The sequence below is a fragment of the Canis lupus genome, chromosome 14 (genome assembly GCF_048164855.1).
Source record: "Canis lupus baileyi chromosome 14, mCanLup2.hap1, whole genome shotgun sequence".
Classification (NCBI taxonomy): Eukaryota; Metazoa; Chordata; class Mammalia; order Carnivora; family Canidae; genus Canis; species Canis lupus.
In genome coordinates this window covers 44,447,184-44,474,727 of record NC_132851.1, presented here as the reverse complement: position 1 = coordinate 44,474,727, position 27,544 = coordinate 44,447,184, and the positions used below count along the sequence as shown (strand labels likewise).

The window sequence follows — 27,544 nt, the reverse complement described above, 5'->3', positions numbered from 1 at the left end:
GATTAATAATATAGTACAAAATTTGAAATAAAAATCCACTTAGTTTGAAGATATGAATCAAATTGTTAACATATATGCCTAAATATATTCTCTTACTACAAAAAATATATTTGATTCCCTATGTCAAATATCAAGGAGAGTTTAGGTAGTAAGGATTTCAATCGGAAAGGATACAGTTTCCTCTCCAAGAATCTACAAAAAATATATAACTCCATTAGGTTTGTCATTTCACACGAGTTGATGATGAGGGTTGCCTATATGTTTATTAGCATCATATGTTTATGCTAATTTCTAAAATAATTCTTTGTGCAATAGCGGTTCTATTCTTCCAGAAGACCTTCTGTATAGCCATTGAGAACATGTCTCTCCAAAGATCATTTTGTTGTCCCCAAGATTACGTATTCGAGAAACCACCGAGGATCCGACACCCATGCAAGTACATGAAGGTTTATTAACAAGCTCAAGCTGGGGTCCAAGTATACCCCACACAGTGGAGCAGGGACGTGGACCCCGAGGGGGGTTCCAGCTGGGTTTTATGGGCTGGTCTAGGGGACCTCCAGGAGGGGGGGAGGAGTTTCTCAAGTTCTGTTTACATTCTGATATGGGGCTTTCAAGGGCATTGAGCCCTGTTCTCATTCTGATATGGGACTTTCTGCCAGGGCTTGAGCTCTGTTCTCATTCTAATATGGGGCTTAACTGCAGTAAGGTAAAGTTCAGCTCTTATTCCCAGGAGCCTGGGATGGCTGTACTTGTGCTAACGCTGAACTTAAAGTGGAATGGCCTTAATTTTCTCGGCCTCCACATCTCCCCCTCTCAGAGGAACCTAAGGAAGGACCCAATCATGGGTCTAGGTCGCTCTTAGAGTGAGCCAGGGGGAATGATTAAACCAGGATTCGAACCAACCTTGTTGCTGTTCTTGCTCCTGTTTACGTCCCAGGGAAGAAGCAACATCCCATGTTTAAGGCAGCACATAACCACCACCCCCCCTTGTTGTAAGAAGACTAAGTCTAATCCCCTTCTATTTTGAAGGACAACCTCAGACTAGGGAGTCTTGGAGGTGAGAAATAAGTGAGAATGGCACAGTCTTAGCTTTAGGGGATTGTCCTTGTCCAGTTGGCCTTTCCATTCTGGAACAAAGTCCTTGAGAATGGCGTGTGGGTCAGCTGGCTGGACATGGGTATAGTGGACCCAGGGAGCAATCCCATCGACCTTGAGAGCAGTGGGAGTGGTCAGGATCATGATATAGGGTCCCTTCCAGCGAGGTCAAAGTGTCTGGTGTTGGTATCTCCACACGTACACCCAGTCACCTGGCCAGTATCGATGGGGGCCCAGGGGTGGCCCAGTGTTGTAGAGGGCCTGCAGCTTAGGCCACAACTGCTCATGGGTTTGTTGTAACATTTGGAGGGAGAAAAGGAGTTGGTGATCATCAAACTCAGCAAGCACCTCAGGTTTTAAATTGGGGATAATAGGTGGAGGAAGACCGAACATGATCTCACAGGGGGTCAGTCCCATCTTACATGGGGAGTTCCTCACCCTATATAGGGTGGAAGGGAGGAGAGTCACCCCAGTCCCCGCCAGTCTTCAGGGCTAATTTAATTAAGGTCTCCTTTAATGTTCTATTCCTCCTCTCTACCTGTCCTGAGCTCTGGGGCCTATATGCACAATGTCATTTTCAGTCTCACCCACGGACTAGGGCCACTCCCCATGTTACCTTAGAGACGAATCCTGGGCTGTTGTCTGATCCAATCTTAACAGGAAAACCATACCTCAGTAAGATGTCTTCCAGCAGTTTCTTGGTCACGGTCTGTGCTGTTGGCAGTCATCCCAAGTAGGCTGGTGGGTAAAGAGAACAGGATCTAAAAGCCCGATTAGATCTCTCGGGTTATCAGACAACTTTGCATTTTGGGTTCTCCAATTATATAAATCACTGGTGGAGAAGGGCCAGTATAACATTAGCTGTCTAACAGTTTCATTGGGGGCCCCATGGTGGGAGGGGAAGGGTGGGGGAGTCGGCGGCCCCGCATTAGAAGGTGGGGTGCCCTGGTAGGGCGGCAGGAGGATGAGGTTCCCCGAGGAGGAATCCTGCAAGACCGGATAAAGGGGCGCTTGGGGCATAAAGTTGGTCTCCTTCTGGGCTTTCCGCAGGGCTAGAATCTTGAAAGGTCCTGCTTTGGGGGGTAAAAATGGTTTTAGCCAAGGAGGGGGATTCTCAATCATGTCCTGCCAGGCCAGATGTAGGGCACCTGGTCAGGGTGGCCATCAGGTTTGTCCCTGAAGATCATGGCCTTAACCTGTAAGATGGTAGGTAGGTGGAAAGTTCCTTCTCGGGGCCATCCCACATCAGAGGTTGGACATTCTGACATGCAGTGAATTTGAAATCTCTCTCTGTATGTCTGTGCTCAGGTTATGAGTCTTTCCCTAACGTCCGAGAAATGGGAGAGCATAAGAGAATGGGGGGGGGGGGATTGTGTCCCCCCATTATGTCCCCGTCCACACCCAGGCACAGGCAGTTGTGATGATTATCAAGGACCCAACAACACAGACAAACATTCTAGTGTGGCTGCAGAGACAAAACAGAGAGTAACCCAAAAGGGCTGCCAGTCGGCTATCCTTATAGACGAGGACCCCATCTTCCTTACAGATGGGGACCCCGTCCTCCAGGTGGGGGCAAGGGACATCTCCCAAGATCCCCCAGATGAGGACCCCATCCTCCTTACAGATGAGGACTTCTGTCCTCCTTACACATGAGGACCCCATCCTCCTTATAGATGAGGACCCCGTCCTCCAGGCAGGGGCAAGGGACATCTCCCAAGACCCCCCAGATGAGGACCCCGTCCTCCTTACAGATGAGGACCCCGTCTTCCTTACACCTGAGGACCCAGTCCTCCTTACAGATGAGGACCCCTATCCTCCTTACACATGAGGACCCCATCCTCCTTACAGATGAGGACCCCGTCTTCCTTACAGATAAGGACCTCCATCCTCCTTACTGATAAGGACCTCCATCCTCCCTACAGATAAGGACCTCCATCCTCCTTACAGATGAGGACCCTGTCCTCCAGGCGGGGGCAAGGGACATCTCCTCAAGACCCCCAGTAGAGGCCCGCCAGTGCATCTGTCTAAGCCAATGCTGACCCCATACAGATTGGAATTCCTACAGGTAAAAGTACAGTTTCGAGCTCTCAGAGAATATGCGTGCAAAAGGTGGAAAAAGTTGAGTGCACTCACCACGCGTGAAACCCTCTGGATGGGGTCCTGGAGGTCTCTCGGATCCCGGATGAGTCCCCAAATGTTGTGCCCAAGATTGCAAATCTGAGAACCCACCACGGAGCTGACACCCATGCAAACCCACAAGGGTTTATTAGCAAGCTTGAGCTGGGGTCCAAGTGTGCCCGACACAGCCAGGGACTTGGACCCTGAGGTGGGTTCCAGCTGAGTTTTATGGGTTGGTCTAGGGGACCTCCAGGAGGGGGGGGAGGAATTTCTCAAGTTCTGTTCTCATTCTGATATGGGGCTTTCAAAGGTGTTAAGCTGTTTTTTTTTTGTTTTTTGTTTTTTGTTTTTTGTTTTTCCTGTAACTGAAGTAAGGTAGAGTTCAGCTCTTATTCCCAGGGGCCTGGGATGGCTGTACTTGTGCTAACGCTGAACTTAAGGTGGAATGGCCTTAATTTTCTCAGCCTCCACAATTTTATTGCTTTGTTTTTGTTTTTGTTTTTTTTGAAACCCATTAAACAATTTTTATTTTATTTGCAACTACAGAAGACAATTTGTCCCAACTTTTTGTCCAGTCCTGTTTCTACCAGGATAGGGGGAAACAGTATTAGAAAGGAAAGTTAGAAAATCTTGAGTTCAATTTCGATCATTTTACTCTCAGACAACAACCTTCAAGTTCTCCACATCTCTTTGCAAGTGTCTACAAAGTTCTTGAACTTCATTAGGACTTACAGCCCACCGACCTCCTCCATTTCTTCACTTCTTAAGTTTTCTTTGGACTCATCTGGGTCCTGTGCTCCACTTATGATAATAGTACTAGGCAAACACCCCAACTTTGCACCGTAATTTCCATCCTTAATACTTCCCTCGTAAAACCTGGATGAGATTGTTTCCAACTACCTGCCTTCTCTCTACTTCATCAAGCATCCAAACCACCCTGGAGAAAAGGGTAAATTGGTACAACGTTAAATCACTGTCACCATCCCTGGAGGCCACTGAGAACCCTCTGTCCATACTAGCTTCTTCCCTACTGTGCTGACTTTCTGAAATGATAATTATTTTACTTCTCCTCTCTGCTCAAAGCTTCATCTCTTCCTCACCAATTAATTCTCAATTTATGAGTCACTTTTTTTTTTTTAATTGAAAAAAGTAGAAGGTATCTCTTGTGACGGGTTTTCCTCCTACATTTGATCTCTGTCAATTAGAAGTAGGTTTGGATGCAAGTTAATAGTGACTACGAATAACAGTGGCTATCATAAGATAGAAACACATTGCTTTTGTTTAGTCTGAAGGCAGGTGGGCTGGGGCTGACACAGGGCTTTATTTTACGGATTCATAGAGCTTCATCTCCTTCTACCCATTCATTCTTTCTCAGCCTCTACTCCCCAAATCACTTCCTGACTGAGCAAGGCTCCTTCATGCCCACCCTTCATATTTGCATCTAGCCAGAAGGAAGGCGAAAAGGACTAAGCAGAAGGGATATGTGACCCGTGCCAGATTATAAGAAAGATTCTAATTTGGTCTCACTGTTCAGAACTTAATCACATGAGCAAACCTGCAGCTCAAGAGGCTGAAAAATGTAGCAGTTATTCCAGGCAACCAAGTGCTTAGCCAATAATAGGGATTCTATTACTATCAAAATCTATCTGGAGGTTTGCTAATTTTAATATCTTTTTTTTTAATTTTTATTTATTTATGATAGTTACAGAGAGAGAGAGAGGGAGGCAGAGACACAGGCAGAGGGAGAAGCAGGCTCCATGTACCAGGAGCCCGATGTGGGATTTGATCCCGGGTCTCCAGGATCGCGCCCTGGGCCAAAGGCAGGCACCAAACCGCTGCGCCACCCAGGGATCCCTTAATATCTTTTTTTAAAAGATAGATAGATAGATAGATAGATAGATAGATTGATTGATTCATGATAGACAGAAAGAGAGAGAGAGAGGCAGAGACACAGGCAGAGGGAGAAGCAGGCTCCATGCGGGAGCCCGATGTGGGACTCGATCCCGGGACTCCAGGATCAGGCCCTGGGCCTAAGGCAGGCGCTAAACTGCTGGGCCACCTAGGGATTAGGGGTAATAATAAAATTAGGGGTAATTTTATTAATATCTTACAAGAATACATGACTTTTGGCTTTGGTGATGATCTCTCTCTTGTAAGTACATATTTCTTTTTTTTGTTAATTTCTGTTTTCTTCATGATTTTTTTCCACAGATTCAGGTTTTATTCTTTCGTGCTTTTGCTACTTTTTCCATTTAAACATTGGAATCTTCAATTGTCAGGTTTCCTACTCTTCTGGTATAAACATTGTCAGCTACATAGTACCTTCAAAATATTGTGTTGACTGCATTTCACAAATTTCCCACGAAATAATTTTTATTATTTAATTATATTTAAATTTAAATTTCCTTTAAAATGCCTTTCTTTAGTCATAGTTACTAAGAAATACACTTTTTAAACATTTCCAAAGTAATGAGGAATTTTTATTTATTTTCTGTTGTTGATTTCAAACTTGAGGAAAGATGTTCTCTTTGATGAAGATTTTTATTTCTAATTTCTTGACACTAGCTTCATAGCTTAGTATATGAGAACAATGTTTATTCTTTAAATGCTGGGTAGAGAGTTCTCCATATAATAACTTTTGAAATAAAATTGTTACTTGTATTACTTAAAATTTTTTTCCATGTCTTCTTTCTTATTTTATCTTATTTTACATTTCTTTCTTTACTTATTTACTTTTTATAAAAATATATTTTATTTATTTATTCATGATAGAGAGAGAGGCAGAGATACAGGCAGAGGGACAAACAGGCTCCATGCCTGGAGCCTGACATGGGACTCCATCCCGGGACTCCAGGATCGTGCCCTGGGCCAAAGGCAGGTGCCAAACCGCTGAGCCACTCAGGGATCCCTACTATTTTACTTTTTATTGAAATATAATTAACATGCAGTGTCATATTAGTTTCGAGTGTATAACATAATGATTCAACAACTCTATACATTCTCAGTAATAAGTGTAATGGTCTTCTGCCACCAAACAATGTTATTACAATCTTATTGACTATATAATCTCCATAGGTGCACTTTTCAATCTCTGTGACTTCTTTATTTCGTCACTGGAAGTTTGTACCTCCTAATCACCTTTATTTATTTCACCCACCCCCCCACCCACCTCCTCTCTGGCAACCACCAGTTTGCTCTCTGTTTTTTTTTTTTGTCTGTTGGTTTGTCTTTTCTTTTTTCTTTGCTTGTTGGTTTTCTTTTTTAAATTCCATACATGAGTGAAACCATAAGGTATTTGTCGTTCTTGGACTTATTTCACTTAGTGTTATATCCTTGAGGTGCATCCGTGATGTCACAAATGGCAGATTGCAATTTTATGGCTGATATTTCATTGTGTATATACATAAAACATTAAAACATCTTCTTTATCCACTCACCTAGTGATGAACACTTGAATTGTTTCCATATCTTGGCTTATAAATAATGCTACAATAAACATAGGGGTGCATATATCTTTTTAAAAGAGTGTTTTCATTTTCTTTGGTTAAATACCCAGTCATGGAACTATACCGGACTATATGGCATTTCTATTTTTAATTTTTGGGGCAATCTCCATATTGTTTTCCACCCTGGTTGCACCAATTTACATTCCTACCAATGATGCAGGAGGGTTCTCTTTTCCCCATAGCCTCACACTATTCGTTATTTATTATCTTTTTGATTCGAGCCAGTTTGACAGATGTGAGGTGATATCTCATTGTGTTTTTGATCTGCATTCCTCTGATGATTAGTGATGTTGAACATCTTTTCATGTGTCTGTTTGCCATCTGTATATTTTCTTTGGAAAAATGTCTCTTCAGATCCTCTGTCTTTGTAAATCAGATTATTATTTATTATTATTATTAGTCTTTAGTTGTGTAACTTCTTTATACATTCTGGATTTTTTTGAAAGATTTTATTTATTTATTCATGAGAGAAACAGAGAGGAGAGAGAGAGGCAGAGACACAGGCAGAGGGAGAAGCAGGCTCCATGCAGGAAGCCCCATGTGGGACTCAATCCCAGGTCTCCAGGATCACACCCTGGGCTGAAGGTGGTGCAAACCACTGAGCCACCCGGGTTGCCCTACACTCTGGATATTAACTGCTTATTCGATATATCACTTTCAAATATCTTTTCCCATTCAGTAGGTTGCCTTTTCATTTTCTTGATAGTTTCCTTCACTTTGCATAAGCTTTTTTATTATTTTATTTATTGTTCAAAATTTAGAAATATTTATAAAATTTTCCTTTGCTTCATCTATCAATACCTGAGAAAATTATGAGTGTGCACTTATCATTTTTCCCTGTAGGTTTTATCAGTTTTCACTTTCTGTAGCTGAGACAATTTTAAGGGCAAATGGATTTAGAATTATTGTATCTCCTTGGTGAAATGAATATCTTATAATAATTTTGTGGTGATCTTATTTATCCTTAATAAGGCTTTTTATCTTAAAATATGTTATCTGGATTTAATTTTCATTTGTTGAATATATTTCCTGATTTAACATTTTCTTATCTTTTGGCTTTATACCTTTAACTATCCTTATGCTTTAAATGAGTTGCTTTTAGGGCAGCCTGGGTGGCTCAGTGGTTTAGCATCCTGCTTAGAATATCTTATCGTTTCTTTGCTTGTGGATTCATGTATTTCACCATTTTAGTAGAGTTTACTCATTTTTTTTTGAGTATCAGATTTCTCCCATTTTCTGTAATCTCCTTTTAATAGTCTGATTAAATGTTAGAAGAGATCACGCTCTGTCCTTTATATTGATTCTTTTTTTTTTTTCCTTCGTAATTTTCTCTCTTCCCCTCTCTGCATTGCATTCTAGGTAATTTCCTGATCTTTCAGTTCACTACAACTTTCATCGACTAATCTGTTGTTTATCTAATCTGTTGTCTAACTCATCTATTGATGTTTTATATCAATATTATATATTATGCTTCTAAAATTCTTTTGCATCATTTTTATATCTCTAGGAATTTTTGATATTCACTGATTTCTTACTCATTTTTTGGTGATTTTATCTTTCATTTCAAAAATGTTTTCTAATAAGATAATCACTGTTATTTTCTATTTTGTTTTCTATTATCTAAAGTGTCGTGGGGGATTTAACTTCATTAGGAATGTTTTGTCAATATGTTTGTTTCTCTGACTCTAATAATTCCATGTTCTCTTATACATTTGATCTTTGCTTAAGGGTTCAACATTTTTCATTTTACTATGTGAGAATCTAGAGGATGCAGTTGGGTGTCTTTTATTTGAGAGAAAATTTGCATTTGTTCTCACAGGGCTCCAAGGCTTCTACTTTTCTGAGCTGACCTTGTCTCTTGTAAAAACAAGATACACAGGTTTTGTGTTATCACTTTGAGTCTCTGAGCTAGCATTGATATTTCCTTCAGGCTTCCACACCTTTTAACTTACTGGTATTTGTTTGTTTGTGTTTGGTTTTTGGGTGAAGGAAATATTCCGTAGAGATTTTTCTTCCTTCTTGAATTCCCAGACATTTGTAAAAATGTTTTATGTAAGATCTAGTTACATTAAGATTCTCTTAAAAAAAAAAAAAAAGATTCTCTTCAGAATAGCTAGAGTATTAACTTTGTCCCACAGTTTTTGGGTTTTTTTTTTTTAAGATTTTATTTATTTATTCATGAGAGACACACAGAGAAAGGCAGAGACATAGGTGAAGGGAGAACATAGGTGAAGGGAGAACCAGACTCCCTGTGGTGAGCTTGATGCAGGATTCGATCCCAGGACCCCAGGATATGACCTGAGCCAGAGGCAGACACTCAACAGCTGAGCCACCCAGGCATCCCTGTCCTATAGTTTTGTAGTTGTCTTTTGTTTGTGAATGATTTCTTTTTTTCAAGTTCCTTGTTTCTACTTGAACGAAGTTTATTCAACTTAAATAACCTAAAATATATTATAGTTTTTAGCATAGTCTGCAGTATATGTAGTATATATAATATAAAGAACCTCCATTGTGCAGAATACTGACGACTGGTTGCTTATTTATTAAATTGTGAATGGTAGTTTCAAACTAAAACAAGTGTTCTTAAGTGTTCATTGACAGGGAGAATGACATTTGAATTTTCATATCAGAAAGAATTTCTTTCATAATTGAGGAAATTAAATTTAAAACTTTCATTTGGGGCACTTAGGTGGTACAGTTGCTTAAGTGTGTGATTCTTGGTTTTAGCTCAGGTCATGATTTCAGGGTCATGAGATCAAACCCTACATTAGGTTCTATACTTAGTGCAGAATCTGTTGGAGATTCTCTCTTCCTCTCCCTCCCTGTCTCTTCTTCCCCTTACTCATGCACACACTCTCTATATATTAACAAACAAACAAATAAATAATAAAATCTTTAAAAAATAAGTCTTAAAAATAAATAAATAAAAAATAAGTGTTTAATTGAGATACACTGTCAGGTTGTTGCAATTCATCGTACGTTTCAGTTAATCTTATATATTACCAATTTAAGTATTGAAATACTTAATAATGCAGAATGATTATATCATAAGTGTGCATGAATAAATCTCTGCATTGGTTTTCAGGATACACCATGTTCTTGTTTCTTCTACTGCCCCCCAATGTTATTTCTTTTAATTCATTTTTTGTTGTATATTCTCCTTCTCATCAGTCATTTAAAGGGTGAATGCCCCAGGGTTCGGTTTGGAACTTTTATCTATTCTATCTAGATTCTGTCCTTGGAGGTCCACTCAGTCTCATCATCTATATGCTGAAAATACTCAACTTAATTTCTGTTCTAGACCGCTGCCTTGGACATTAGATCATATATAACTTCATAACTTCATGCTTGATATCTCTACCTAGGTATCTGATGTGTTTTCAAACCCAGTATCTACAACACACACACACACACACACACACACAGCACACACACACAACCACCTATCCTATCCTTAATTCCTATATCAAATGAGAGGAAGTCCAACTTTCATTTGCTCAGATAAAAAAATCATACTTAAATCATTCTTTTTAAATTTTTTTATTTTATTTGTTTTATCATAGTAAGAACACTTATGATGAGATCTAATTTCAAGTTTTTTCAGTGTATATATTATTGTTGACTATAGGTACAATGTTGTGCAGCAGATGTATAAGGTATATTCATCAACTTTATACCTATTTTTAAAAAGATTTTATTGATTTATTCATGAAAGACACAAAGAGAGAGGCAGAGACATAGGCAGAGGGAGAAGCAGGCTCCCTACAAAGAGCCTGATGCGGAACTTGATCCCAGGACCCTGGGATCACCACCTGAGCTGAACGCAGATGCTCAGCCACTCAACCACCCACGCATCCCAACTTTACACCAATTGATTAGTAATTCCCCATTTCCTTCTCTCAGCCCCTGGAAACCATCATTCCACTCTTTGATTCTGTGAATTTAACTATTCTTGATACCTCAGCTAACTGGATCATGCTGTATTTAGCTTTCTCTGACTAGCTTATTTCATTTAGCATAATATCCTCAAGGTTCACTCCTGTTGTCAGATATTGCAGAATTTCCTTCCTTTTAAAGACCAGATATGTATTTATCTACCACTTTTTTTTCCATTCATTTGTCAATGAATATTTAGGTTGTTTCCACATCTTGGCTATTATGAATAGTGCTGCAGTGCCCATGGGGATGTTCATGTCCCCTCAAGATCTTGATTTCAATTCCTTTGGGTAAATATACAGAATTTAGCTTAACTCTATTAACTCAATTTCTCTCGAACTCCACATCCAGCTTATCAGGACATCCACTTGGCTGCACCTTTGAAATATATCCTGAAATTTCAGACCTGTGAATTTACAATTTTCATCAAACTTGGAAAGTTTTTAGCCATTCTGTCTTCAAAATTTTATTTGACCATGTTATTAGTCCCATCTAGTGTATTTTTCATCTCAGCCATTGTAGTTTTTATTGCTAGAAGTTTGATTTGTGTCTTATTTGTATTCTCTGTGTCTCTGCTTGACTGTTTGACCAAAGGTAGTACAGTTATGATGTCTCTTTCCGCTGATTTTAAAATGCAGATCAATTTTCATTGATTGATTATTCTCTCTGTTGTGAGCTGTGTTTTACTGCCTTGAGTAATATTTGATTGAATGCCAGACATTATGAGTTTTGCCTTGTTGAGTGTTGAATATTTTTGCATTTTTATACATCTTCTTAAACTTCATTCTGGGATGTAGTGAGTTTACTTGGAAATGGTTTGATCTGTTAAGGTATTGCTTCTATGATTTGCTGGGTAGGTCCTGAGCAGAGCTGTCTATGACTTATTATCTCCTAGTAGTGAGGCAAGATCTCTGTAAGTTCTCTATTCAATGCCTTATGAATTGTGAGCTTCTCTAATCCAGCTCATGAAACTAGACATTGAAATCAGCTTGTGTGAAGGAACTTGTTGATGTTCCCTCTGTCTCTTTGGATGGTTGGTTCTTCCCTAAAATCTGATTCCTTATGCATTTGCTCTAATGGGTAATTTTTCAAAATACTCAGGGTACCCTCTGCAGATCTCCAGAGTTCTCTCCTTCTGTGTAGCTCTCTTATTTCTGGTAGTATGTCATATGAACTAGCTGGGTTGGTTTCTCTATATTCATCTCCTTAACTTATGAAATCCTCCAGGCTCTGCTTTAGTTATTACACCCATGCTATGGCTTCAAACTCTCTCAAAGCTATACGCCTCAGCTCATTTGTTTTCTATCTTTCAGGTATCCCTGTCCTCCATTGCCTGATATCTAATGTTTTAAAAATATTGCTTTATCTATTTTGTCTGATTTTTTGGAGCCCCTCAGATGTGAGAAAAAAATCACTTCTCTGTTACTCCAATTGAAACAGCTGCAAAAGTTGTCCTGTGGATTTTTTTAAAGAGGAAAAGAAAAAAAGAGATATATTTTCAAACATAGCTACACATATGTAGCTACACATAGCTACACATAAACACAAATTTATTAATACAATTAACTACTTGTGCATATTTTCTTCTTTAAATTATTCCATATAACTTCATTTTCCTAGTTACTCTTACAATGTTTATATTCATTTGAATAAGTTATAATAAATGGGAAATAAAAACCCTTACATTTTCGTAACTTTAATAGATAGATCAATTAGAATTACTCTTTAGAGATAGAAAGAAAATATATTGTCACCCACAATCTAACATATGGAAATAGTTTTCGAGATAATTAAAATTAACTTTCATCAAGAAATGATTCTTGTCACCTAATCTTGATATCTAATATTGAATGCACTTGGGGAATTTATCAAAATCATGCTCAATTTAAATTATTTCATAAAATCCCAGTTGACAAAGATATGGACAAATATGATAAAGGATGATTAATTTTCAATCAGCAGCAGTACTCCCAAGTCTTACTTCATTTGACAGATTACTGGCTCAGAAAAAATTTAAAGTGACTTCATACAATTCTTTTTATGTAAGCCTGTCTGCAAAATCAGAAAAGAACCAAACAATATAGGCAACAGAGATAATACAGGAAAATGAGGGTTAGTGTTCTACTTTGATTGGTGTTGAGACAAGTTAATGTTTTAGGAACAAAAAAAAATAGTGCTTTCTGAGGATTCAGTAAGTAATACATTCAACTTGGAACAAAAAAATAAGTCAGTTTGGACTCAGCATGTGTTTGAGCTTGGTAAGTTAATTAACTTTTCTGACCAGAAGTATCCTCATCTATAAAATCACAATATTAATTCTATCGACAAATTTGCTATGAAAATTAAAGGACATAATACGTTTGCAGAGATTTATTCAGGCATGCTTATGATATAATCATTCTGCATTATTAAATATTTCATACTTAAATTGGTAATATATAAGATTAGCTGAAACATACTATGAATTGTAGCAAGCAACCTGACAGTGTATTTCAATGAAAGATTTATTTTTTAAAGATTTTACTTACTTACTTATTTATTTATTTATTTATTTATTTATTTATTTATTTATTTAATATATAGAGAGTGTGTGCATGAGCAATGGGAAGGGCAGAGGGAGAGGGAGAGGAAAAGAGAATCTCCAACAGACTCTGTGCTAAGCATAGAGCCTAATGTAGAGTTTGACCCTGAAATCATGACCTGCGCTAAAACCAAGAATCAGACACTCAACCAACTGAACTACCTAAGTGCCCCCAAATGAAATTTTGTGGTGATAAGAACACTGCTCATAGAATTGTTGCCAGGTGCAAAGTAAAGGAGGGGTTGAGGTTATTCAGGGAAAGGAAAGAAGACACAGTGGTTAGAACAAAGTAGGATGGGAGAAGAAGTTATATTCAAGGAGCCAGATCCTTTCACAGCGTGGTAAGAAATGGTCATAAATATAACTCATAATAAATACTAAACAGACGGACAGTTAGAATGTAGAATTAAGCTCTTGGGATTTGTATCTCATACTGAATAGGTTTTATGAATTGTTATTGAAGCTGTAGCTGGCCTGTTGAAAATCTTTTATTAAGTATTAATGGCCTTTTGATTTTATAACCATTCCACTTGAAGCTAATGTTTCTCTGATGTATTGCTATTATTGTTATGATGAAAGTGTATCTCAAATTTAATACCTTAGTTTTGTACCATAGTTTTATACAATGAATAAAAGATTTTGGAGACAGAATCATCCTAATCAAAATATAAATTTGATGAAATTTTCAAATACTTTTCTGTAGCAGCAGACTATTTCTAGAAATAAAAACTACTTAACAATGAGAGTTAGCCTCATTTGTAATATTGAAGGCCTCTTGGGAAAGGGATCACTTATATAACCATTCATTTGCAGCTCAAGAAAAAATTTGTCCAGAGATCACGAATTTTCTTCATTTATAGAAGATATTGAATGTTCTAATTGCTCTTATTTACAAGAATTTACTCACCTTAAAAGTACTACCAATACTGCTGCTACTACTGACATTTATTGGATGATTACTATATACCAGACACTGGTATACAGGAATTTTTTGCATATATTAATTTATTTAAATTAATTATCATAACAACTCTGTGAGATACTATTTTTATCATTTTTTTTCAAGCAAGGACACTAAAATTCAAACAAATTAAGCTGCTTTCCATATTCATAGAGTCAGTATGTACTGAAGTTGGAAACCTAAGCTATTTGGCAATAATAACTACCCAAATGAGTGGGTAGATATAGGTTTTATTTTATTTTTTATTTTTTTTATTTTTTTTAATTTTTTTTTTTGTTTTGTTGATTTTTTTTATTGTTTATGATAGTCACAGAGAGAGAGAGAGAGAGTCAGAGACACAGGCAGAGGGAGAAGCAGGCTCCAAGCACCGGGAGCCCGACATGGGATTCGATCCCGGGTCTCCAGGATCACGCCCTGGGCCAAAGGCAGGCGCCAAACCACTGCGCCACCCAGGGATCCCAGATATAGGTTTTAAAGGGAGAAAAATATCTAAGATTAATTCCCTGATTCTGACTTTCAAAATTGGATGAATAATAAAAAGGGCACCACTAACTATAAAGGGAGAGCATGGGTGGACACAAATGTAGTAAGAGTAGGGAGTTAAGTTGAAGGGAAAGATAATGAGTTTAGTTTTACGAGTTTGAAGTCCTTGAGGACTTGAAGGAACTTGCTGTAATCTGAGCCAGAGCTAGAGATTTAGGAACATTCAGAATATTAGTATTCCCTGAAGCAACGGATGTGGATGACATCAGGAGAAAATGTGTCTGAGACACAGAATTGAATTCTTAAGCACTAGCATGGAGGTACATTGTCATTTGCAAAAGAAGTATACGTATGAATGCCTCCAAATAATATTTAAAAAAAGACTGAGAGGATTACTATGTCTTTTACAAATGTACTTTCAATAGGAAAATCTTAACATCTTAAAATTATTGCACTTCATTAACATTCTTGAATTGACCTTTTCTCCTAGCTAGATGAACTAGCTCTAGAGTTATACTGTACAAGCATGCTAATTTGGTAATCTCAAAAAGACATGGAAATGGAATTTACATGTTGGGTTCAACCCTAAAGAACTCAGATCTAGAACAATTTTAGGAACAAGGGCAGCCTGGGTGGCGCAGCGGTTTAGTGCCACCTTCAGCCCAAGGCCTGATCCTGGAGACCCGGGATCGAGTCCCACATCAGGCTCCCTGCATGGAGCCTGCTTCTCCTTCTGCCTATCTCTGTCTCTCTGTCTCTCTCTCATGAATAAATAAATGAAATCTTAAAAAAAAAAAAAAAAAACAATTTTAGGAACAAGGGTCCCATTAGTCTGAAATCACAGATTGGCTTGGATCCCTCTTTTACATTAGACACCCACATTCCTGTATTTTGGTATCAGCTGTGTTTCAATCTCAAGATATCTAAACAATTATATTTGGTATTAAATACATCAAGGAAATGATATATTGTATAGACGTAAAGATTCCTCATTAGTCAAAAACTTTAGAAACCTGACACCCTCAAAACCTATTCCTGCTTTATTTTTGTCTTTGGGAAATGACACTAGTTATAGTTTTAGAAAATAAAAAGAAAATAAAAGAAAAATAGTATTCTAGGTCTGGCTGAAAAAAGTGAATACTTAGAAGAGGCTTTTAGATACAATTTAATATCATTAGCTTTCTTTTCCCTTAGCATTAAGTAATCAACAAGATTATATATATATATATATATATATATATATATGAAATTTCATGAAATTTCTAGCAATGTTTTTTTAAAAGTCAATATAGCCTTATTGTAGAACAAATAAATACGCTTCTTGGAATTTTGATCATTTCACTGATCAAAAATGATCAAATTTCATTTGATCATTCATTTGTCCAAATCATATATTTTATAATGATTGCAACCATCATCAAAGAAAATAATTGGAAGGTTAAATGACATTTTAAATTGCATTTTTCTGAAATGAAAGAGGTTTAATCCTTGAGATTACAAGTGTTTGTTTGAATTTCATTTTAATCCAACCTCATAATGTTTATAAATCTTACCCACCTGAATTATATACATCTTTTTTGGTTGAGTGTAAAGATAATTCTTGCTGTGGTAGGAAAACTGTCAGGAACAAAATGTGTCATGTTTTATTTGTGCAGTAGATTTCATTCTTCTTAAGATCCCAGACTGTCTGCTTTTCTGTTGTTTTTTGGGTGAGAGTATAGAATAATAGAATGTGACATGTTTAGGTGTGATGATTCATTTTGTCTCTCTACTTCTAATCTACTAACACCTTGAACACCGGTTATTTTACCCTTGTCAAGTGCCTGTAGGTTATTAAAAAAAAAAAAAAAAAAAAAAAAGTTCCATTCACTCAGGCATCAAACAAACTGAATAAGTAAAGGAAATTCATATTTATTGGAGGTTTTGTATATACTTTCTGGAACATGCCACTAATTGTATCACTGAATCCCTGGGACAATACTTCAAGGTATGAATAACTGTGCCCATTTTACAGATTAGGAAATTGAAGCCCAGAAGGCTTATTTAATAGCTTGAAGTTTCATAGCTGTTGAAGAATGGAGGTAAAAGTCAAAAACCTTTCTGGTTCCTGGACCGCATCACTCTGATTTTCTTTTAGTTTGGAATTTCACAGATAATAATTACATATTGCATTTTAGAAGCATTTGGTAATAATTGTAATATTAATAACAAGTGCATACACAGTTCTTATTATGTACCAGACACTATCTTACATAAATTATCTCACAACAACTCTGTGATCCCATTATTTTCTTTTCATTTCAGAGATAAGGAAGATAGTTTAATCACCAAACATCATCCAGCTAATAGATAATAAATAATAAAAATTATGATGCCATCCCAGTAGGTTATTTCGGGATCATAGGTCTCTTTAGTAATACATTTACTATAATATTTTGAAAACCATCCCAGATGTTTCTGGATTTTTGGAGTCTACCAAGAATTAAACACCCACAGGACTCTATCCATCCTGATATTAGCAGTTGGTCTTAAATTAACTTTAAAGAAAGCCATACATATATTTATGGCAGAATTAACATATGCTATGGATTTTTTTTTTTTTTTTTACTTAAAGGATTGTAAAGGAGCCATGCAAGAGAGAAAGGAAGCAAAAAAGAAAAAAGGCAATTTAAAGCTACCACTGATGTAGTCAACCTGTGGCACTAATGGACTGTGTTATTTCCTTTTAAATTAAATGTACTTTTGTTTAAGCAAAATACTCTGATGGGCCCGATTTGACCTAAAAGAAGAGACAAGTGGGGCCAGAGGTGATGTGAAGAAAGATAGTTTCTCTAACTCAGCCTGCACCAGGCACCCAGGCTTCTGAAGATAAAAGAAGGGTCTTAAGTGTCCCAGTGAGTAGATGAAGAGATACTAATTTTATTTGAATTATAAAGGAAAAGGAATCTCAGCAGGCCTGCACTCTTGGGCCATCTCAGCTGACATTTGTGTTTTTATTGAGAACGATAATATGGACCTTCTGATTCAGAGGCAGCGCATCTTGTCGGAAGTCCCCGTCTGATTGAATATCATTGGCAGCTGGCCAAAGAATAGCCTGGATAACAGAGGGGTTGCCTTATTCCTTGTCACATGTACTTAAGGATTTAACTATTCAATTTCTCTTTAATCATGATGCATGATCTTGGATCCTTTACAATCCCTCAGGGCAAAGGAAACTAATTCTACACATATCATGAATAATATGGCATCTCTGAATAAGATGTCAGAATGAACCCTTTAACAGTCAAGCGATTTCTAAGTTGAATATCCTGAAGTCTGACAATTATTTGTTGAAAGTTTGAAATAGGAGACTGTACAATAAAACTGTTGATTTCCACCTATCAAAATATTGATATGCCAAGATTCATTCCACTATTCGCAAAAGATTTGTTTGTCCTGTATATATTTTAAACTGTACATGAGGTTTTTCATAGTTTTTTAAAGTACTCAAAAATGTGTTTTGGATTTTTAAAAAATGTTTTAAAAGTCAGAGCTACCATGGAATAATTAGCTAGTGGCCTAACATCTAACATATTTAATACTCAAATATGTATCAAGAATAGGTTGGATATATAATTTTATAGTATTAAAACATATTTTTGTACATATAGAACATATATAGACATACACATTTAGCCAGGTACAGATTGGGAATAATGTATAGTAGTGGATGGACTGCAAACTTTAAAAATCACATCCAATATCATGGCTGAATGTGTGTGATTTCGTTAGTTAAAAAGATCGATTAAACTAATCCATTATGTTAAAACTATTTATACTTGTGAGGTTATAAATTGAAAGTGGGTGTAAGGGAGTCTTCTTGGATTCTGATAACGTTCTGGTTGAGGTGGCTACTGGTTATACGTATGTTTAATTTGTGACAATTCATTGATTTGCACACTTGTGATTTGTGCTTTTCCATATGTGTATTCCATGGAAAGTTTACATTAAAGAAATATATATACATGTGTATTCATGATATATTCAACATCCTCAATGTATTGATCTTATTTGAAAAATGGGTAAAAGTGATTACTATGATGTGTCTTGAGAAACATGCTTGCCAATAAGTCATTAATGGCTGCTCATCAAAGCTAAAATCACCATTAGGCCATTTTATTTTTATAAATATTCTAACCCTAAGCACTAGGTCATTTTATAAACATGATCATTTCCAGGTATTTTCCTTGTTCTCGAAATGAAAAATCGTGCCTGGCTATACTTTTAGTTGAAGAAACATTTAGAATTTGTAACAATAGGTATTTCTGTTTCATAGGTGACTATTAATGATATTTTAAGATGTAGTCAAAGTCTATCACTTTAGATTATTTTTCCAAAGACTATTTTTTTAAATGTCATTACAAATCAGGTATGGAATAAATAAGTTATAGGAATAAAAGGCAGAGCATAAGGAATACCGTCGATAATACCGTAACAGCAACATAATGGGATAGATGGCAACTACCCTTGTGGCGAATACAGCACAATGTATAAAACTTGCCAAATCACTAAGGTGCACACCTGAAACTAATGCAACATTGTGTGTCAACTATACTCAAATAAAAAAATGCAATGTTATTACACAATCTGTATTTTAAGGGTTACATAAATTAATTTTGGCATAAAATGGGGTAAATTATTTTTGGTAAAAATAAATTAATATAGAGTTCTAAAATTACAAAGTTACAGGTCTGAAATTTTCATCAATTTGTTTCCAAGGTCCTTAAGGTTTGGAAAGTTTCTTCATTTTGGAATCCTCTCCGTGTATCATATTTGTCTTGATAAGTTTCAATAAATAATTGACAGTGAGTGAACACCCTTGATCCTTCAATTTGTCTGTAGATGTGAATCCGGATATGAACCCAGGTTGTGTACTTACTGTGATAGTCCTGGTGTACAGAGCTTGGGTAGAAGGAACTGAGAGAAGATACAAAGGAAATACAGAGCGGAAAGTGTCTGATCGGGAGAGGCTGACTTGCTCTTTGGTGCTGAACAAACAACACTATTACCTGGATGTGTATTTCTCCTACTTCTGCAGATACAAAAAGACTTTCAAGTTATTTTCACTTTTCTCAACATCCTCGAGTTGAACTGAAGAAAGGTGTCAAGGATTTTTATTTCTAATCTGACTGATATCCAATTTTACATCATCCATGATAGAAATGAGCTCAATTTTGGTTTTGTTTCTAGTCAATTCTATCATCCAAAGTCTGTAGACTGGAGAATCTGGGGCAGGGAAAAAAACTATACATCCAGATATTCCAGGAAAATATGAAATAAACACATCCATACATGAATACAGTTTATAGCTATCCAGTATATTTTTAGCCTAAAAAAAAAATCACAGAAGCATTACAATCCTTGCATTCACTATCCTAAATAGGTACTGGTTTTAAGGAACTTTAAAATATGTAAATTGAGAAAGTAATGTACTCGTATATTATTATAAGAGTGATAAGAGTTGAATTGTGTCTCTCAAAATGAAATGCTGAAGTCCTGATCCTTGATCCCTCAGCAAGTGACCTTATTTGGAAAAAGAGTCCTTGCAGATGTAGCTTGTTAAGATAAGATTATACTGGACCAGGATGGGCCCTCAGTCCAAAGGCCTATTGTCTTTATAAGAAAAGGCGAAATGGCCCAAGGAGGAAACCACTTGAAGAAGCAGGCCCAGAGGGAAGTTATTTTAACCCTGGTCATGTGATCTCGGTCAATTCACTTCACCTTTTTTTTGAGCCTCGGTTTTCTCATTGATAAAAAACCTGGATTGCTATTAAAAATTAAATGAGTTGAACGTGGAAAATTCCTTAAAAGGAGTCTGAAACTGCTCAACGGGATTCCTTACTATCATTTCACTGTGTCTCTATGTATTCCTTATATTGTATGAAGTTTTGTGTATTGCTTTGTAACTGAGGAGGAAAAGAATAATAAAGATTATTCAGAAAAGACACTTAACGTTTATTGGGAGCTGGCCATGTGCCAGCTCCCAGTTAAATATCATGAACACATGAACACATTATATCATTTATATCTCACATGTATAGGGTGAGTTGTTTTTTAGTCACTTATTACGTACGAGGCTTGCGAAGCTCAAAGATGTGAAATAAAATGGCCAAGGACGCACAACTGGCAAAGGACAGAATAAATCTAGACCATTCAAACTTCAAAACTTGGTTAGCTACTATGCTTTATTACTTTTCTGGGGCCCCCGACAATCTCTCCCCACCACCAAATGTGTGAACTGATTATGCTCCGTGGGTCGTAAATAATGTTGATGCAGTGAAGTTACTTTTTGATTTACTTCTTTGTTCTTTTACATCGTGACATGCAAGTTTGAGGAGAATAATCATATCACTTCTATGTATCACCAGAAAGCCCAATTGTTGAATTACAACCTCAGGAGTTTTCTGGGTGAAATCTGAAACTGGCCCCTGTACACGTAGGGCAAGGAGAGACCACAGGAGGCCAGACGTTGCAGGTTGATATTGGCAGATTTAGTTAAAACACGAGAACTTACCTGGGAGGCTTGCTTGGGCAGCCACAGGTGCAGCAGATCTCTGCCCCTACCCTCTGCTAGAGTCCTGGAAGTTTGTGCAGAGGTCTCACCTGGCTTCAGTCACATATTCAGTCCAGATGGTCTCGGCAGCACCTTACTTTTCCAAACTACATCTTTATAACAGCTGCGAGGGTGTGACTAGTAGGTGGGGGGTATAGTCCAAGGACAGGGGAGGGGTTAAGGAGCCTCTCATGCCCTAGGTCCAGCTCACTGGTCAGCCAGTAGTCTCATCCCCTCAATGACCAATCCCAACACCAATTTAGAGCCTATGGTTTTGCCCACCCTGAAACTCTCGTTCTTTTTATTGACTTCTTGTACCATGTTCACTGCCTTTTTGCAAGATACCACTTTTTAGACAGGACTGTGTATGGGCTATAAATTGGGACTAAGTTTCAATTTAAAGACCAAGAAGAGTATATAATGCCCCCAACCAAAAATCATAAATACCCCTGGCAAAGCCTAACTGTGATATCGTATGTGGTACTTTTCTTGAATGTTGTCAGAGATGCATATGACAATCGCCTCTTATTATCCCAATATGTAAAATTAGGATCTCCAGAGTTTAGAAGTCAGTTTAAAGTAAAATAATGTTTTAGTTTATGTGAACATGTTTCTCATTTAATCAAACATTTAATAGTTTGTTCTACTTTTTCTTTTCTGAAAATCTGATTTTACCTATTCTTGTTACATCTCCCTGAAAATCAATGGTCTGGTAATTATAAGAGGGCTTTATAGCTAGTGGGAAAGATTGATTTTTTTCCTAAAGGAAGACTTTCATTGAATCAGGGTTACATGTCTGAACACTTAGATGTTTCAGATTCTCTTACAACTACTTTCTGATTTTGTTTACATCACTTTACTTCATATTACAGGAAAGAACCAACTTTTCCAAATCTTTTCCTGAATTAAAATGCAATACTTGTTGTCTCCTTAAGACAACAACTCCCAAAATAAATGTATCAAAAATGGTTTTGAAACAGGAAAAATGTATTTCTTGATCACATAAAGTTCCAGTACAGGTATTATGGCTCTCCACAAGATAATCTGGGATCCAGGCTTCTTCATCTGTGGCTCCACTGTCTTTAATACATGGCATTTAGATGTGCAGTGCTTGTCTTCATCAATCTGACAGTTGAGGCAACAGTGTGGTCATTGACACTTAGGAATACTTGTAGTTCAGAAAATGGAAAGATACTTCTTTTGCTTACATTTTGGTTACATTGACTAGCGGTAGACAAGTCCCCAAACCTGTCTACAATATTAGGTAGGACAGGTAGCCTCGTGGTATGTATGGGAAGAGGAGTAAAAGTTTGCTTAATGGATTTGCCAGTCACTTTCACACTCTTGAACCCAGATCATAGTGTAAATGATCAAGGGCAAAGAATTAGAAGAGGACTCACTCGTGCTCTCCTACTATAACCAGAGAAAGAAAACTTATCCATGTGTGGCAAGCCAATGAAATGGGAGATGAGCAGCCAACAAAACATGGCCCAGATGAGTCACAGCCAGGGCATCTATTGCCAATAAAAGCCATTATGGGGGAAAATGCTCTTTTCTTGAGAGGCTCTTGCCTTGGGAGATTGGGAAAATTGTAGGGAGGAAAAAGTCAGTCTGCTATTTCCTTCGGTTTCATCAGCATTTCAGTGAAGAGTCCCTTACCTTAGTGCTGTGATACTGAGGGCTATTCTGAAACACACGTGAGTGAATCAGAAAAGAGAATGAAGGAATGCCATCCTGTCTCTGTCTTCATCTAGTTATTCCTAGGGCATTCCGGATAAATCAGCGTTTCTCATAGAGTTAAATTTAAGATTCAGAACTCATTAACGAGATATGTTTAGTCCCGAATATGGGAGACAACAATATCATACCTTATATTTAATGTCATAGTTATCGTAGAATCATGGGATACTTAAAGGGAACAAAATAAACTTTCTTTTATCCTCTTAAACTATTCACCCACAATGTTAGTTTAAGATTATTACCTTACTTAGTTACTGGGTTTTCAAATAATGTACTTTGCTCGGAACAAAGTATAAGCAAAGCGAAACACCTGGCATCTTTAAACCAGTTGTAGTAGCAGTAAAGAAACCAAGTCTGAGATCCAAGTGAATGCGTTGGTTGCACTTGATTTGAGGGGGTCCCATCCCTGCAGCTCTGCTGGATCACAGCCTCGCGGGAGGTCCCCCGATGGTAGTTACCCCCATTAACAGGCAAACTGTTCACATAGCTGCTCTGAAATTTAAGGAGAGTTAAAATTCAGGTTTGACCCATCACACTAGGCCATCAGATTCTGGACGTTGTTGACAGCTTCAGTGTCCTCTTACACCATTCTCAAGGTCATTTACTACACTGCTCCCCATCCCTCTCTGCTTGCAGTATTCGTCCCCCTGGTCTTTTCCAGAATCTTTCCTTTTTGTCACACAGATTTCCTCTCCCACGTGATCACATTCGAGAGGTCTTCCTTGACTACTGGCTGTCATGGGTTGCCTTTCATCCCTACCCCTGACTCACTCTCCCAAATCACTGTTTTGTTTTCTTCGTGGTACTTATTTGTTTTTTTTTTTTTTTTTTTTTTTTTTTTTTTTTTTTTGTGGTACTTAAAACTACCCCCAAATGACCTTATTTGTATATTTATATTTTATTTTTCTCCTTGTATCCCAAACTTGACAAGAAAAGTACATTCGTCTGTCTTCTTCATTACTGATGTGTTTCCAGACCCAAGAACAATGACTGGCCTAGGTAAGGATACAGTCGATATATGTTGAATGAAAAAAACAGTGGGTGTTGATAAGTGAGCTAGCGCAGCTGACATCTGTTATTTTTAGTATATAGGGGGTTCTGAGTTTGACCAATGAATCGCACATTTCCCCCCGAAATATCATTTGGTCAAACGATTGTGGAGCTTTTCATCAAAGCTGAGTGAATAGGTGAGGCATTTGCCATATTTTTGTGGTTCCTTCACAAGAAAACTGCCCTCTTCCTAATATTGATCTTGGCAGAATTATGTTTATCTCTCAGACATCTGAATTATTTTGTTCATGCTGGGTCAGAGAATTACTGAGTCAGGGTAAGGTACAAAATAATTCTTTAGGAGCATCATTATGTCACAAAGGATAATAAGGCTTTGTAATTATCAAAGATAGCAGTAATAATTCATAGTTATCAATAATCTAATTAATAATAAATAGCAATCATTATTAGTTTGACAGACTTTGCAAACAAAGTGCTATATTTCTTTTACACACGAAACCCTGGAGTTAGGTTCAGTTGTCTGTAGACCGTCACTGCTGCAATAATAATGAGGCCAGTTTTCCAACTCAACTTGTGTGGACCCTAGAGTTTGTGCATCTTAACCACTTTCTTAATTGTCATCAGCAGAAAATGTTTCCTGAGTCTCGTTGTGTCACACAGAGCTTGGCTATGAACCCAAATCGTTTGATTTCAGAACCTATGTTTGTAATCAGGAGGCTAAGCTATTCCTATCTTGTTTTAAATATTTACTCTGGACTTCTGCAGAGACATATTGTTCTTTTAAAACGTTATTTCGTGGTACATGGCATATTTTTTTAAGGGTCCTCTTGTCAGGAAGTCTCTTAATATGTGCTAAAATATTTTTTTTGAAAATTTGTAACAATTATAGATTGGAGACGATAAATCTCATGCATGCTTATTTTAGAAAAATGAAAAGAGAAAAGGGGAAAAGGCAAAATCATCCACGATCCCCTCCTTACAGAAATAACCACTGTCAAGAAATTTTTGGATTGGAACACAAAATTGCACTTGGTAGTAAGAGAGATGAAATTTTAGAGAATATCAAGAACTTCAAACTCTCAAAACAATCAGAAAGCATTCTGATCATCAGAAAAACCATTTAAAACTCTCAGTTTTCACATGGTGTCATAGAAAGAAGCCACCAAAATGTGCACACAAATTGTCATATACCGCGGCCACTCATCCTTTTGGCCCTCAGGTACGCCTTTGAAATACAAAAATAGTAAGCCCTGGCTTATCTGTCTTGTGGATGTTTTAAGGATAAAATTAGATTATAAATGTGGCAGCTCTTTGAAATACCTTCCCTTGCTGAGCACTTGCCCACAACTTCATTCTCTCACTCTGCCCTCTGACCTTTATCCTCACTTGAGAATCACTGTGTCTATGTTGGGGCTCTCTTTGCCTCCTTCAACCCAGCATGGAAAGTCGTTGGACTACATACTCTCTAGGCTAATTTCTCGTTCAGTGCTATGGTTTCTGGGAAGACATAAGTGACAAAACTGCTAAGGAAAAAGAAGGCATGTAAGAAATGTTGGAAAATAGTTTTAAGATGTGCCATAGGGCCAATCTTTGCAGCTCTGAGAATCTCCCCCGAATGAGAAGGCTGGCTGCCAAATGAGGAAGCACTGAATTATTTTCGTATCCTCAGCTTGCTTTCTTCATCCTTGAGGCTCTCATTCTATCATTTCCCATTTCGTTTTATTTTCAAACTCTTTTTTTATGCCTGTCTCTTCTCTACCAATCTTTAACTATCTCCTCTCTACCTCATTATTGTCTTCTCTAATATCTTGCTTTTAGAATAGTCCCGTCACACTGTTGTCCATATGCACTGATTCTACTTCTTTCCTTCCTCAGGTTTATTTTCTTAAAAGCAGTCATGAAGGTAATAGACGCAGTAATAGACATTTCCAGTTAAAAGAATTTTAATTCAGAACTATAATACAGAATCTCAGTCTCACTTCCCAAAGTATTATTTTCAAAATCAGTCTTGGGTCCTGAAGTCCACCCATTGTCTCTTGTCACGTGGCCCTCTTTCAGACCCTCTTATACCCAAGAGCTGAATTCTTCTAGGTGGGGGAGAGAAGCTCTGGTGCTTCATGTCTCTTCTTACAGAGAATATCTGTATTTTTTTTTTGTATTTTTTTTTTTTAATGGCTCACCTTTTAGACCAGGATGGACTCCTCCCCCTATTGGTTAATTCAAAGTCGACCATCTGGACTCTAATTAAATTTGTAAAATCCATTCACCTTAGCCATATTCTATTAGCTCTACATACATTTAAAGAGAAAGGAATTGTACAATACTGTGGTTTTCAGAAGCTAGGAATCTTGGGAGCCATATTAGAATTCTAGAATCTACTCGTAGATTCCTCAGGGTAATGTTTGCATTTGAAACTGTTTATGATGGTTTTACTATAAATACATCAAAATTTTATGTAGACTCAATTTTATCAGTCTCTTCTTTCTAATTTTTGGGTTTATGCCTTGTTGATTAATCTTTTCCCATTCTAATATATGAGAGTACATATATGGTGTTTTTTTTCAAGTGTTTTTACAGCTTTATTTCCTTCTTTATTTTTTCTTATTACACTTTTTGTATTAATTCTTTGATGCATCTAGATTATTCTTTTTCTCCCTCTTTCCCTTTCTTTAATTCTTTCCTCTGCTTTAAAAAAAATACTGTTACTTAAAGGCCTTCCCAGTTGCCCCAGTGCTATTTATGGATTAATGCATTTTTTACCTGCTGGGTTTAAATGTCACCTTTATCAGAAAAAATATTGTGAGGAGTTCATTCTCTTGCTAAAATCTCAATTCTATTTCATAAATCTATTTTTTTCTGCATCAAAACAAAATGATTTTTTTTTTTTAATTTCTGTGGCCTTATACGAGTATCTACTCTCTTGGAGGAATATTAGCCACTATTTTCTTTTCTTGTACTCAGAATTTCCTTGCATATTTCCAAATGTTTATCTTTCCAAGTATATTTCAGAACCAGTCTCCCTAAGTAAAAATAATATTGGGTATTTTAATAGGGTTATAATATGCCATATTAATTTAGGAATAATTTACACTATAACAATATTGCATGGTATATTGATGAATAATGGATTTGGTTTAGTTAATTCTTTTGTCCTTTAATAGTTTTACTTTCAGAGATCTTGATGCATTTGATTCAGCAGATGTCCTGGACTTTACTTTCTTGTTTGATTGTATAAATGGAATATTTTTTTCTTATACTTTTTAAAAAGTTGTTTTTTTCCACAGATTTTTGTAAAATCACATTGTGTTAAGAATCACTTTTTAAATATCTTATTTTATTTTTAATATTTTTATTGAATATCTTGAATTCTCCAATCATATAATCAAATAAACTAGAAGTGTTGATATTTTGTCTCTTTCAATCATATTCCTCCCCTTTTCCCCCTCTTGACAAAAGACATCAGATCCCAAAATATTAAATAAGGATAATTATAGTGAGTTTTCTTGGCTTTTTTTTTTTTT

General features: G+C 36.9%; 1 protein-coding gene and 1 long non-coding RNA gene across 2 annotated transcripts in view; one reads left to right on the top strand and one right to left on the bottom strand.

The window, feature by feature from the left end:
- The window catches only part of GABRA2 (gamma-aminobutyric acid type A receptor subunit alpha2), a 163,626-nt gene extending 145,548 nt beyond the window's left edge, over positions 1–18,078 (top strand). Inside the window, exon 12 of the transcript XR_012007073.1 lies at positions 17,295–18,078. The gene's annotated coding sequence lies outside the window, so the exon portion shown is untranslated. The remainder of the gene's footprint in view (positions 1–17,294) is intronic.
- A 4,201-nt stretch (positions 18,079–22,279) lies between these two features.
- On the bottom strand, positions 22,280–26,351 carry LOC140603462 (uncharacterized). The gene is made up of 3 exons (XR_012006444.1): positions 26,204–26,351; positions 23,323–23,504; positions 22,280–22,397 (listed from the first exon to the last, which is right to left on the bottom strand). It is a non-coding gene; the product is annotated as an uncharacterized lncRNA (long non-coding RNA).
- Between the last annotated feature and the right edge of the window lie 1,193 nt (positions 26,352–27,544).